This window comes from Acipenser ruthenus, chromosome 27 (genome assembly GCF_902713425.1).
Source record: "Acipenser ruthenus chromosome 27, fAciRut3.2 maternal haplotype, whole genome shotgun sequence".
Classification (NCBI taxonomy): Eukaryota; Metazoa; Chordata; class Actinopteri; order Acipenseriformes; family Acipenseridae; genus Acipenser; species Acipenser ruthenus.
The window spans coordinates 19,949,843-19,965,033 of record NC_081215.1 but is presented as its reverse complement, the minus strand read 5'-3'; the positions used below and the strand labels follow the sequence as shown (position 1 = coordinate 19,965,033).

At 36.5% G+C, this 15,191-nt stretch overlaps 1 long non-coding RNA gene across 1 annotated transcript in view; it reads right to left on the bottom strand.

The window, feature by feature from the left end:
* LOC131701817 (uncharacterized) overlaps positions 1-15,191 on the bottom strand; it is a 32,038-nt gene that overhangs the window by 14,941 nt on the left and 1,906 nt on the right. The gene's annotated exons all lie outside the window — the stretch shown is intronic.

Sequence of the window (15,191 nt, the reverse complement as noted above, 5' to 3'; positions counted from 1 at the left end):
GAAATGCCTTAAAAATATATATATATAGTAATTCAAACCACATCAAGATCAACAAAAGTGGGATTTAGTACAAGCTGGAAAAAACAAGACTTCAGAAAAATTGAATTTCTGCTTAATGGGTTACTTGAAAGCTTTTAAATCGAAAGCGTAATTTAAAACAGATTATACTGTTTGTTTTACTAGTGCAACTTCCAGAAGCAAAAAATCTAATAACTTGATTCAAGATTATGTGTTAGTGGTTTTTTTTTATTAATATATATTTAATAATATTAATAACAGATTGTTAAATTTATTGGAATAAATTATTTGATTTCAATTATTCTGATAGGCATTCATTTTACAATACATAATGCAATTTACATCTGCAAATACTTGCTTTTGTTTTGAATTACAGAAGCCCTTGTGTCTAATCTGAAAAAAACCCAAATTGTACAGTTTCCAACTTTTCTTTAAGTGCATATAACTGCAAAGCCAATAGACTTTAAAAATGTTTATTTGCATTTAACCATTGATGTGCCTGTGTCTTCCTCTGAAATTAAATTATATTTAATAAATATTAAATTGACTCTGCTGTTGTTCAGGTTTCTGCTGGATGGAAGTGTATTCAAACTGGACATGACTATATGCCTCTAGAACAGTGGTACTCAACTCTGGCCCTTGAGATCTTATCCATTCCAGGTTTTTACCCAAGCAGGTTTTAATGTAGTTAATTGAAGCTGCTAAGAGGCAATTAAGTAATTTAGGATCTGGTTGGAATAAAGACCAGGACTGGAATAGATCTTGAGGACCAGAGTTGAGTACCTGCTCTAGAACACCACATCTTCACTGGGCACTTTTAACATATGTATCGAACTACGTCTAGTAGAGACACCATAAAAATGTTTAATTGAATGCAATTCTATATACATTTGGTCTTCTACAGAAACCCAATACATATGGAAATGGTTTAAAAAGAAAAGCTACACTTTTTACATGAAATGAAACGTTTCAAGATTATATAGATTTTTACTATAAAAAAAAAACGACAACTAGGATTGACCAATGCAGTGGTCCAGCTAGTTGAAGCAGTATCCAAAATAACATAGGAAAAAATAACACTTGCCATGGAAAAATACTCAAGAGTTTTATGACAAAGATCATCGCAATTATAAAGATACAGATTTGAAAGATAATATATGGGAGTCCATTTTGAAGAAACTGGATAAGCCTGGCATGTATGACTTATTGACATATGTTGAAATACTGTCAGGGAAGACACTCATAATTACCACATCATGTTGACGAATATGTACCAGTCTTGATCATAGTTTTGTCAATAGCAATTCTTTATCATTTTATAGATCTGTCAGTTTTCAAATCTGTCGCATCGCCTCTGTGTCGCTTCTGGTGTGTCTGGTCATGTTGCTGCAAAAGTATTTTGTCGCCCAATGAAAAATCGCATCGTGTCTGGTGTATCTTATATACCAGATCTGATTCAGTGACAAATTATAGCATTTTTCTTCAATTTTAAACAAATACATTTAATTTAAAAAAATTGCATTGGGTACAAATTATTTATTGAATACTGTATCCAGGTTTAATTTGTGGTTACTACTATGAAAATATATTCAGGTAATACACATGAATACAACAGGTAAATAGTTGCACCCTTTTTATGTGTGCAACAGTTTTATTAGTGGGAAACTTCAGTACATCTTAACAATTACTTTTATGAAGTTCACATAAGATAAAGAAACTTGCCTCTGATCTTTAGTATCCTAGTCGTAATTCTGTTCACAAAAAGCCTTTGGTGTTTCCTGTGATATGATACAAACAGTGTACCTCCTTTTGGTTGTAACAAAGGCTTTTAATAAAACAGAAAGCTCTTGTAGTTTAAGGGGCATGTTAATAATATTACCATCCCAAACTTTAATGTATTAATGAATGGATGTGCGCCAGTGTTACAATCATCAAGCTGCGCATTTCCTTTGAAGCTTCATCGAGCAGAAAGCTTTTTACAAAATGTTTGAAGTGTCTGCCTGTGTAATAATGATTTATAATTCTCTTGAACTAAAGCAAAATTTGCTGGTAAAAATCATTTTTGAAATAAAAATAAATTGTGCCTGGAGGGTCAGATTCTGTTTCAAAAGCAGATCACCCAGGAGCAGCAAATGATTTAATAAGCCACCAGTTCCAGGATGTGGAGATAGAGAGCACGGAATTCAGAATTTCAAAGTGTGGCTTATTAACATCAGTTTATTAGTATGTCAATCTTTTTAACTGATTTTTTTTTAAAAAAGTGAAATACTGCCATTATATCCTTTAGTTACGAAACAAGTCGTGGTGTAAACGTGACACATATCACCAATGGCATCCTGTTCTTTTTAACACACAAAGCCTTTTTGACATGTATCTTCAATTTTAAACAAAAGCAGAAAATATAAAGCAAATGGTTTATTTTGGGCTTAGTAAAAATTAAAACCTTAATTTGTTGTATTTTTTGTAAAAGCTAAATTAAATAATACTGTATCATTAAGTTGTGATTACCAAAAACTGGCAAGCATGTCCGATCAATTTCATAAGGATCATGTGTGAAAATGCACAGGGTAGAGTACAGGTATAGAAAAGCGTAGGTTTGATAAGAGGATGCGGGCGACTCAATTTTCCTATTTAAACAAACACTGCTGTTAATACAAATAAAGACTCAATAATTGAACAGATCTCCGAAGTATAATAACAACTACCTTCACATTTACTTATCTAATCATCTCTAATTTCAATTAAACTATTCACACTAATCATGGTCCTCACATTTTTCATCATACTGATAGCTCTCATTTAAAATGTACAGCCTTAGTTCCTGACATCCTTGCTGCGGTTATATTTAGCTCATGGTATTTATAAATGTGTGGGTGTCATCTACATGTAAATGGTATAGCTTGGCAACTATAACTTGATCCTGTATCTGCCCAGTACCTTGGATAGTCTATTTTGTGTACCACAACACACAGAAGGTTGGATTGATTTATAATTCAAGCATTTTTTTTCTCACAATAACCATTTATGGATTAATTGTTTGATTGAGAGTGAATGGAAAAGTGTGGAATGTGGCCAGGTGGTGATTGGATGACTCATTGAATCAATCCAGCCCCTGGCCACATGGTATAAAAGGGAACAAGAGGTTTGTTTGTGAAGAGCGTGTAGGAGAGAGGAGAGGGTGTGTAAGAGAGTGTAAAGTGGAGAGAAAAATAAGATAAAAAGTGAGAAAAAAAGTGAAGCAAGACAGAGTGCACCAAAAAGCCATAGCTTGGGTGTGGTATGGTGTTTATTTTGAAGAGTTTTATTTGTGAAGTTTTGTTCAAACCTTTTGTTCCTGTGTTTTGTTTGTTTTATTATTTGTGATTTATTAAAAGTGCGCAAAAAGCACATAAACTGCAGTTCTGTGTCTGGGTTTCATATTTCAAGGACGCAGACCTGCCTAGCCTGGGACGCTATGCCACACTTTTTTCTGCTTGCTAATAATGAATGCTGTAGTTTGAGTCATCCTCAGCTCATGGATTTTAAAGGAACTAGGAAAACTAGTATTACATATTCTAAAGTATATAACAAGAAGGATACAACTACTGTATACATATTTATTTTTTCCCCCATAGTAAAATTGAACCTGTCTCAGTTGCAATAACATTTTTAGGCCATGTCTGATAAATTACAGGAATAGATGAACAAAAAATCTCAGACTAAAAACAACAAGGTATGCAACTAGGTAAGGCATTCATTTGGAAATGTTGCGTAACTAAAATACATTGGTTTTTTGGCGAGAACATGAATTCTGTATATCTTGCAGCATTGCACTGTCCAAGATAATACATCCTTGACCATCTTTTATTCTTAAACAGAATACAACTTTACCAGGTAAGAACATAATGTTACATACGTACCACTTGGGTTAACAATACTAGAGTTGAAAGGCTTGCACACAATATAATTAGCGAAGATCCTTTAGATTTATAACAGAAACAATCCCTGCACCCAGATGACACATTTATACTCTATGGGGACCATCGATCAAATTACTACAGCGCTGTTCAAAAAAAAAAAAAAAAAACACAATTATAATTAGCTACACATATCTTGGCACAAGAACCCCTATATGAAACTCCCATTTGAAATATATGCGACTTACTAATACTGTGTACAATATGATTTTCTAGTTTCTCAGAGTTTTCCTGAATTTATGATGTATTCATTTAAATAAACTGTGGTCTTATTTAAATCTAAAATATTTTAGCTGAATGATTTACTGTTCTTTATGTTTGTTATCATTTTTGAATTGTAAAGTAGTTTTCTATTATTATGACTCTCTGTTTTTTCTCTTATATTTACATCTCCCTGAGCCCCAGACTGCTGCTCCTCGGAGGACGCTCAGAATTACCAAAAAGAATCCCAGTACAATTGACATGAATATATTCCTAAGCAAACCGCAGTAACAAAGTGGTTGCATCCAGAAGGGAGTGTGCTCACCCCCTTGGGAAGGATGACATCCTGATGCACTTGTCTGCAACGATTTTCATGTTAAATTCATGGTTCTCGCATGTGCAGCACCCAATACTTCATTCTCTGAAGCAGACATCTTACCGAGTTCTGATCCTGGAAATACTTTTGATTTAATAGCAAGAGTTAAAAATCCATACAGTACTTTGCTACCAAGAGATGAGTTTCACAGACATGAGAAATGCTCGCCAACAAGGAAATCCTTTTAACTAACGCTTTATTAGGTAGATCTCAGCTTACTGAAAAATTTGCGTTGTTAACCCAAAATGTTTCATTAATGTAACTGTAAAAGACAAATCATATGCAAGTATGTATGTTATAAATATCAGCACGGGAGGCCCCACATGCGATACAGATTCATCTTTTGTGGTGGAAATACAAATGCACGAACCAGCTGTTATGTACTGTCATATTTACTGGCTCAGCTGTCCAGGTTGAGCATCTCAGGCAGGACATGACTGACAAGAGGCTCCTCAAACTGTTGGAATATGGTTGGTATGTGCAAATGCCTGATGAGTGGATAAGCTATGTAGCAGCTCCCAGGCCCCACTCCACCAGCTGGTAGACATGTATAAAATGTATGAAGCACAGTTCATAACTTTCTTGCAATGTAGTTTGTTATAGGCTTATTTTTAAGTGATTGGGGTTTTAAAAATCAATCTTTTTGAAACTGAAGATAAAAGTTATCAAACACTACTGTTTCTGAGAGATTTTTTTTTTTCTTTTTCATTTCATGTGGTTGTGAAATGCCTATACAAAATATATTTACAGAACAGTGTAAAACAGCTCATTTTACCATGACAGCAGCACTGGTGTTCTAATTAGGTTGGCAGTGAAATGTTTAAAAGGATTATATTTATTATCTACAGGAACAAACAGCGAAAGGTAGCAACGCATTACTTTTCTCTGTTTTTTTTCAGACTGGTAACAAAATGTGGCAATGGATTACATTTTATCTGATATATATTTTTACTTTTAGTTACATTTTCAAAAGAAAGGACTATGGCAAATGAATAACATGCAAATCAGAAAGTGCGTCAACAATGCAATTTATGTCACATGAACACGCTTTCTTATCGTCATGCTTGAAAATGGAATAGGAGAAAGAACGAGTGAGTTTCATCGCTGGATCTTCCGATAATATTTTGAGCTGCTACCTGACAAAACCGAAAAAAAGATCTCTGTAAAATGTACTGTTTTTGAGATGTACCTATCTAACTGCAGCTACTGTATATCTAGTTAATGTTTTCAAAGTAATAAAAGTTACTATAAATTAGCAAATTTGTTCAAGTAACTGTAACAGATCAGTAACTTCCCCAAGACTGGGAACAAATGTGTTCTGCCATAATAAGATGGCATTCACTTTAATCAATTACTTAAGTGTTTCAGGGTAAGACAACACCACCTCAACACATTAAGACAACCTAAGGCTTTATAACTTGTTTCAGATTTAAAAAGTCAGCAGGAGCTACAGACACCAATATTAAAAGAGAGAAAACTCGAGGAAGTGAAACTAATCCAATTACCGAACGCTGTGTAAAAATAAACTTGGCAAGGACCTTTGGTTCCTTGCATATATTTTTTATTTTAGTTAACTCATATGTGCATCTGGTTTGTTTTAAATGTACATTTTATTTAAAAATCAAGACAATATCAATATGCTGTCAGTAGTGCTCAGAGGAAGGGTCACTGTCATGCAACTGTGTAAAATGAGGTGTATGTGTTTGGCACTGAAAAAATGAAAAAAGGTTTAAAGCTTTGATATTGAAGGTGCAATTAGTTTATTTCAAGTGTACTGGTTAAATATTCTTAACCTTAGTTATGTCTACCCTGTCCAAGGGCATCCAACCTCTACATATTTGTTAAGTAGAGACTCCTAGAATAGTCCAACATTGATTACAATACAACTTACAAAAATATATTAATACTCAAACATAAACTACATTGAGGGGGAAAACTGCATTTATACCAACAGTTTGGATTCAACAACATTGAACCTGTTTATCCAATTGATTACCCATGTGCATGATAAGCAGCCTTTAACACAAAGAGACTGTATATAGCCTGTAACAATAGCGCCGTCACATATTAGCAGTTTCTTTAGCCCAAAGTTCAAGGCAAACATTGAAACAATCACTTTAAATCTCAGCGAGAGCTTTCTTAACTGCAGACTATTATGATCAAAACAGTATGTTGTCCCAAGATGCATTCAGGACTATTAATCACACTGGAACACCTTTCAGTTCATAATGAAAAGCAGGGTTATTTTCATAGGCTGAAAGTTACTGGGATTGAGGAAGTAGTAGTTAATACACCATGAATTCTCCATATAGATCACTTTCTTATTACTTGTATCCTTTTTTTCCCCAGTTACACATTCTTTCTTAAGCTTAGATGAACTCTTTAGTTAGACATTATTCACATGGTCTCACCAGCCTGCATTACTTCAGATTTCCAACCGCTCATTAAAATGTAAAAACTGTTTATCCAATAAGGCCATTTACAGCTGAGATTCTACTGTAAGCCGTAAACTGATTAACTGTATTCCATTGTGCTTTTACATCAGCTTTTTTGGATAGTTCCATCAGATAGAACAGCTCCAGGGAAGCTTGGCCCAAGCCAGGGAATAATGACACTTTCAAAACGTTGCTCCATTGTTAAAATTCTGCTTACAAATGTCTGCGAAAGCCGAAAAAAAAAAAAAAAAAAAAAAACCACACAAATAATATTCATTAGGTTCCTAGGCATCATTTACAACTGTGTTTTGGCAAATGAAAAGTTTTCTTCCCAACTCACTTTCCTGGTGTTCCCAACACAACTCCAAGCTGAGACCTTTGAGCTTTCCAAAATCTCATCTGAGTTCACTAGATTTGAACTAGCGAGGCAGCAGCTTGGTTCAAACACTACTTACTATACAAATAAAAAAGGGAATGTTTACTTTGTATTGCCTTTTTATTGAGTTGTATTCAATTAATCTAAAACACGGTGGATCAAAATACAACTACTGTTACTTCAGATAAAAACAATAAGGCCATTTGTGTACCAAGATAATAAAAATCTAACTGTGCAAGGACAGGAAGTCTCTTTGCTATGTAAAAAGGCAGCGATTTGAAACATGGCAGTGCCTTGATGCACCACTGTTCAGCAGACTCCAATATGTAGAATCAATCAGCTAAGAAAGATAAATAATTAGAACTAAGCATGAGTTTAAAGCCCTAATTTAACCTTGAATTGTTTTGATAGGAACATTACAAGCTGAAGAGTTCATAAAGGATTAAATAAGACAGAGATCTCGCCTAACCTGATCTAGAAATAGAAACAATAATACTGATTCACACAACCTACAGTCTTGCCATCACAAGTATAGTTACAGTTGTCCACCCTATAGGCTTAGAGAGGGGGGTTGTGCACATCAATACACAATTCATTTTTTCCATTCAAGTCCAGTCCAGTAATTTTATTATAGGCCAGATTCCCTACAATTCCTTTGCTGATGCGCTCAGAGCTAAAATCAGTCTCTATTGCGCCTAGATGTTTCTCACTTAATGTCCTTCCCCAGCTCTCTCCACCAACCCACAGGGGTCAGATTACCGGGGCCCTTCTTGTCCTGTTATAAAGTTTGTTATAAATGGCTTAGTTACATGTTTGTATAACACTGTAGCCTGTTACTATAATACCTGTCTAATACTGTTTATAATGTTAAGTAATGTTCTGGTATCAGAGAGGCAAAGGGGTTCCCATCAGGACAATGTGCCGGAGTCTGAGAAGCTAGAACAGAGCTCCACCAAGGTCATTACTGCTGGGTGTTCCGGAAGGATTAAAAAGTGGCTTTACACAGTGCTGAAACAATTTACAGGGTGCACAATCGTATAATGGTTTGTGGAGTTACCAGGGCCTTAAAAGGTTGAATTTGTATTTAAAACAGCAGAGGTATGATTTAAACAGACAGATTGTTAACTGGATGTTCACTGGGGTGTGTCTTTTGGTACAATTCCACAATCACAAACGAGTGTCCAAAATACTAATTGCATATGAAGTTCAATCTAATTGGCAGTGTATATCAATAAAACACAGAGAAAAGTTACTGATCCAGGAAACCAACTGTGACTGCGTCTTAAATACCCAAAATACTAATTGCAGGTAGAATAAACAAACTTGTTGATTCTAGTTATTACTGTACTAGTTATCAACAGGTACACAACTTGAGATGTACTGTAATCACAATATAATCCTTTAATGCAGGAGATTATATATATATATATATATATATATTATATATATATATATATATAATTTATCAGATAATAGCTTAAAGGTTTAGCGTAACCCAACTACAAATTGTAAATTGCATATCTTCTACTTGGCTATTACGTTTACAATAAGTTCATATTTAAGTTATTGGGAAAGTGTTTAATATAGAGAAACCTTGAAGAAAAAGAACAAAATCTAACGCAGGAAACAACCGAGCCATTTTCCCTGATATTACTAGATACGTTTCCTACAGGATTCTGAAACCAAACCACAAACGGAATCATTTCCTAAGAATTTTTATTATGAATCCACAGCTCTTTAAATAATATGAATGCAGTGCTGTCTTTGTTCCAGCTTCTACCAATATGGGTTTTATTTGTTCAGAATATTATATTGTTCAGTGAAAAAGAAAAATAATTAAACTTTTCTCCGGGAGCTGTCAAGTACAGACTAATGAAACACATTCCAGTTATGTTACTAAGACTAAAAAATATCAATAGAGCAACATTTTAGAGACTTAAGTATACACAGTAAAAACAACTATATGATTATAACTTATTGCAAAGATTTTTATTTATTTTTTTCAAAATGGGACAAAAGTTGCCCCAGTGGGCTTAATTATACCCAGTTTTCTATACATGTACATATTAATTGACTATCCAGTCCAGGCCTACTACATGGTTATTTCAACTACAACAGGTATGGCAACGAGCAGTGGAGGGCCCCTATAGACTGTCCAGAAATGTTAGCAATGATTCCATCTGATTTGGTAATTAAATACAGAACCTGTTGAACTGCAACTTCTGATAACCATACACTTGTATGTGACTGGATTGTTCGACTAGCCTTTAAGGCCACATGTGTGACTCACGTCTCCGAGTACGGGTGGAGGTTGAGTGATGTCTTTGAAACAGAAACACAACCTTCACTCAGCAAGTGGCCCCTCAGAGAGTGTAGGGTGAGTGAAGTCTCTAAATACGGGCCTGAGTCTATCAGTCAGCATTTACCAATCAAGGACCTCTTTCTGCATCTGTTTGCAGGCATTCCCCCAGTGATGTTCCGTGCCTCAGTTTGACATGTTATGTATCAAGTAAGGGTGGTTTGTGCGGTGACCACATCTGCCATAGTCCTGCACGGCGCCCCCACATGGTTGATCCAGGCGTATCATGTGAATGAGGTGCTTCTGAATAAATCCCTTAATAAATGAAGGAGCCCTCAAGGTCCACACTGCGGTTTCTGTGGGCCAGTATCCCTGAAATGGATGTGTTTGGCAGGTTAAGAGGTTTGCCTGTTGTGTCTACAGATCTTCCACAGGTGCACTGGATGAACAGCTCCTCACTAATCTATTTTCAGCCATCTGTTTAAGTAGCAGTATATCGTAAGTGCTTTACCTGCACTGCACCCTTTGCTTAATATTCTTAACCACTGCAAGTATGAACGGTTATTTACTTATTTGCTAGCAAGTATAACACAGAATACTGACAGATTAAGACTCTCCCCCCCCCCCCCCCCCCCAACGACAGGCACATAGCATCATGCTAACATCAAGGGACATAGGACATAACAAAACATAATAATTCTGGTCTTATTAAATTATGTCCAGTTTAACTGATGTAAATGTGAAAATAAACAGACCAGTTAAGTAAAGGTTGACTGACACACTATATGTTACATGTGCCTGCACCTATATACTGTACACCTATATAAGTAAGAGTCACACCACAATGAATATGAGATTAGTACATTGTTTGACATGCCTTAGGAACATAATACTAACATCATCTGCTTGCTTGGGCTGCTCAATGGTCTGCACTTAAGTGTAAGAACACATTTGGCAGGAGCAGCAAAGTCTTTTGTGAAGTATAATGAGAAAATCAGATAAATAGAAGCTCATGAAGACAGCACCCTCTGACTGATTCATTAGATTCTGGCACTGCGTTTGAGCTGTGACAGTCTAGTATTCCAGCACAGTAAAATATTGTTCAACCACGCCTCACTCCAGTGTTAAGTCATAAGGTCGGTACAATAACAACAGTGCAGCAGCCTTTCTTGACCAACTGAACATTAGTTATTATCTGCAGCACAAACACCTACCCCTTTGTACTAACATTGTGGCAGTTAACCCAAACAGACCACTTAAAGCTACCTCATAATTTGAAGATCTTACTGAGTCTTTTCCTTTCCAGCTGGCAATGGCAGAAAGTATTTTCTAACAAAAAAAATAAATGGCAACAGCACAAGTATGATTCCAAGCACACATATACACGACACGTTTCTCAGGCCCTTCTAGTGGCAATGGGAGCTTGGTGAATTACAATAAGATTTATTGTGCAGTGGTGTATGTCTAGTTTTCCATTTACTGCTGGGAGCTTCAGCTGGATGGAGCTAACATAGGCGCCTATTATACACACCACAGTTACAATGTGGTTTTTGTGCACGCTCTTCAGGGAAGGAACTTATTGCACATGCTGGCAAGAAAAGGAAAATGATTGATGAAAAGAACAAAAGGCACATTTAAATGGCTTTCCAAAATGTTTCAGGGATCCCGTTCCAGAAAGCTTTTGTGTGGTAAACAGAAGTTTGAAGTCAAAATAGACTGCCTGTCAACTTTGGGCTGTTTTCATCTATTTTAGATCATCTGATGACTGACCTTTTTTAGTAGGGTCAATCACTGTTCCATAATTATATATATATATACACACACACACACATTATATATATATATATATATATATATATATATATATATATATATATATATATATACACACACATTATATATATATATATATATATATATATATATATATATATATATATATACATATATATACATACACACACACATATATATATATATATATATACACATATACATATACATACTCACACACACACCATCCCACCAACAGAGAAGTACAGAAAATTGTGCAAAGAAATTTTAATATTCTACAGCAAGATCCATCTACAGCACCTATTTTTTAAAAATCTTCCAATAATGTCCTATAGAAGAGACAAGAATCTAAAAGAATGTGGTCCACTGTGAAATTCGCTCTTCTACAGAACCTTTAAAAGGCACAGTCACATGCAACAGACCACGATGTACGGCATGCAAAAATATATTCACTCCCAAATTGAGATCAGAGGCCCTGGATCATCACTCCATATCCACCAGCTCTTTACATGTACTTCTAAAGGAGTAGTGTACTGCATCATTTGCAGTTTTGTGGAACATTTACAAAGTATTCGAATCAACACCTTGACATTTCCAGTAGCCCGACACTTCAACAGCAATAATCACACTGCTGAAGACATCACCATCTGTGGAATCAGTCAGTGTTTTTGTACAAATTATACTCGGAAGCAAAGAGAACGTGAGCTTATCTTCAAACTTGGAACTTTGGAGCCTCTTGGAATGAACGTTCTATTCTGACATCATATTAACATGCTCCTCAGAATTTTTGAAAATCAAAAAGTTTACTGCACTGTGTTACTTTTCTTTCTACACAGCTGAAGGGCTTTTGCCCAAAACATCCTGAAAAATTATTTTTTAATCATTTAAACTTTGTGTACATTATTTTTTTTATTTTTTAAATATTATTTATTCTAACCTCTGATCTCAGTTTGGGAGTGAATATATTTTTGCATGCCGTACATCGTGGTCTGTTGCATGTGACTGTGCCTTTTAAAGGTTCTGTAGAAGAGCAAATTTCACAGTGGACCACATTCTTTTGGATTCTTGTCTCTTCTATAGGACATTAGTGGAAGATTTTTAAAAATAGGTGCTGTAGATGGATCTTGCTGTAGAATATGAATTTCTTTGCACAATTTTCTGTACTTCTCTGTTGGTGGGATGGTGTGTGTGTGTATATATATATATATATATATATATATATATATATATACACACACACATACACACACACACACTTATTATTATTATTATTATTATTATTATTATTATTATTATAATAATAAGTAGTAGTAGTACAGTTTTTTTATAATAAAAACTACAATGCCAAATACCACTATTTTATAAATACTAAGGTAGACCGTCTGTAAGGAATATCTACCAAACACTCATTTTAGGGGCAATCCATATCTTTACCATCTTTAGAAAATACCAAAATAATAATGAAGTTCATCAGTTCAGGTCACAAAACCTCAGAATTGGCATGTATTCATCATAATTAGCAGCGTTAGTTCTATAGTTGTTTACTTCTGTAAGCATGACCTAGAGAGAAGTCCTTCCCAGTCAGGTTCAAGGCAAACTGGCAGAGCAGCAGGAAATTGTTTGGCACCACACCTACCCGTGCTAAGCTTTACTCCATTTCTGTCAGTTCTGAAGTAGTAGGTATCTACACATTGCTCCAACCAAACTGATTTGGTTTACAGTACATTTGCAAAAACTACTTTACGCCTGTTGCATTATAACATCACAGTCAAACAACTACAGTAATCAAATGAAAATGTGTGGTTTTAATCAATAACATTTCAACAGCAGTTGTCATGCCATTATCAGCCAAACTGAATCCTAGTTGCAATTACAAGCAGGAAATCACCATCAGGCAGTTCACTGCCAAGGATGCCAGTTCTTTTCACTGTCATTTCAATTCTGCACCCATGTAAGGTCCAAGTGTGCATTATCAGAGTCAAAGTTAACTATTTGGCCCCTAAGATCTGCAAGCTAATTACTATCACATAACCACATAACTGGGGAGCAATTTGTGTTTCACAATTGTATGGTTAAGATACATATAAACAAAAATACACACACAGACAAATGTTTTATCTAGTACCTTCATCATACATAAAACCAGACTTTTTGATTAGAGCAGTTACAGACACATTGGGACTGAATGACATCCAAAAGACCTTACTGTAACACTGAAATATCTATTAGTAATATATGAAGCTATTATGCATCTTCTCCTTTCCCCTTCCCACCTGAACACATCCCCCTTTCCTGCCCCCCTCCCATTCTCAACATCCACACCTCTACCTGACTCAGACGTTAGCTCCTTACTCCTGGACTCTAGGTCAATTACTTGTGCCCTGGATCCCCTTCCTACTTGTTTCTTACAATCCATTGCCCCCTTCTCTTCTTCCTTTTTATCTCCTTCCTCTAACACCTTTCTACTCTCTGGCTCTTCTCCCTCAGCCTTCAAAACTACTCGCATCACCCCCATTCTTAAGAAACCTTCTCTTGACCCTTCCTCTTTTCAGAACTATCTCTCTCCTCCTGTTAATCTCTAAAATTCTTGAGCAAGCTGTCCACTGCCAGCCGGCATCCTTTCTTACTGAGCACTCTCTGCTTGACCCTCTTCAATAAGAGATCCGTCCTGCACATTCCACAGAAATTGCCCCCTCCTCTCTGTAACTGACTCTCTCCTATCTGCTTGGGAAGCCTCCTCCTGCTCCATTCTAATTCTCCTTGACCTTTCCTCTGCCTTCGACACTGTCGATCATGCTATTCTCCGCTCCTCTCCTCTCTCTCTCTGACCTGGGGATCTCAGGCACTGCTCTTGTCTGATTTTTCCTTCTATCTCTCCAACTGTTCTTTCCAGGTTTCCTGGCGTGGCTCTCTCTTTTGCCCCTCTCCCCCTCTCTATAGGTGTACCTTGAGGATCTGTCCTCGGAGCCCTCCTCTTCTCACTCTACACCCACTCCCTAGGTACTCTCATCTCCTCTTTTGTCTTCTCCTACCACCTTTACGCGGATGATGCCCAGATCCTCCTCTCCTTTCTCCTCCGCCACATCTCAGAATGCCTCTAGGCTCTCAACTTGGATGTATTCTCACCCCCTCAAACTCAACCTCTCCAAAGCTGACCTCCTCTACTTCTGCTTCCTCTCACTCCCCTGAACCCTGAATCTCATTTTGCTGCTCGTCGTGTATGCTCCCAACGTCGCTACTCTCATGCTACCCCTCTGCTTCACACCCTCCATTGGCTATCTATCTCTGCTCACATTCAATTCACGACTTCTTGCCTACCGTTCTCTTCATCACACTGCCCCCTTCTACCTCCAATCCCTCATATCTCCCTCCACCCCCCTCCACTCCTCCTCTACTGGTCGAGGGGTCATGCCTTCCCTCCACTCTCCATTCTCCCATACCTGCTCCTTCTCTTCCCTAGCCCCTCTGTGGCAGAACCAGCTACTGGAGAACCTCAGAACTGCTCTATCGCTCACTGCCTCCCAGTTCACTCCAGTGTGGGACCCTACTAAACAAATAGGTACAAAGTTCTGGCCATCTTGTAAACCTTTTACAAGGACAGTTTAATACTGATATACTGTACTAAATGGAATCACTGCATATTTAATTCTACACTAAACTATATAAGTTCACAGTTAGCAAAACATTATCCCACTGAAAAGTTTTGGCACAAAGTAATTTCATGTACTATAAATCC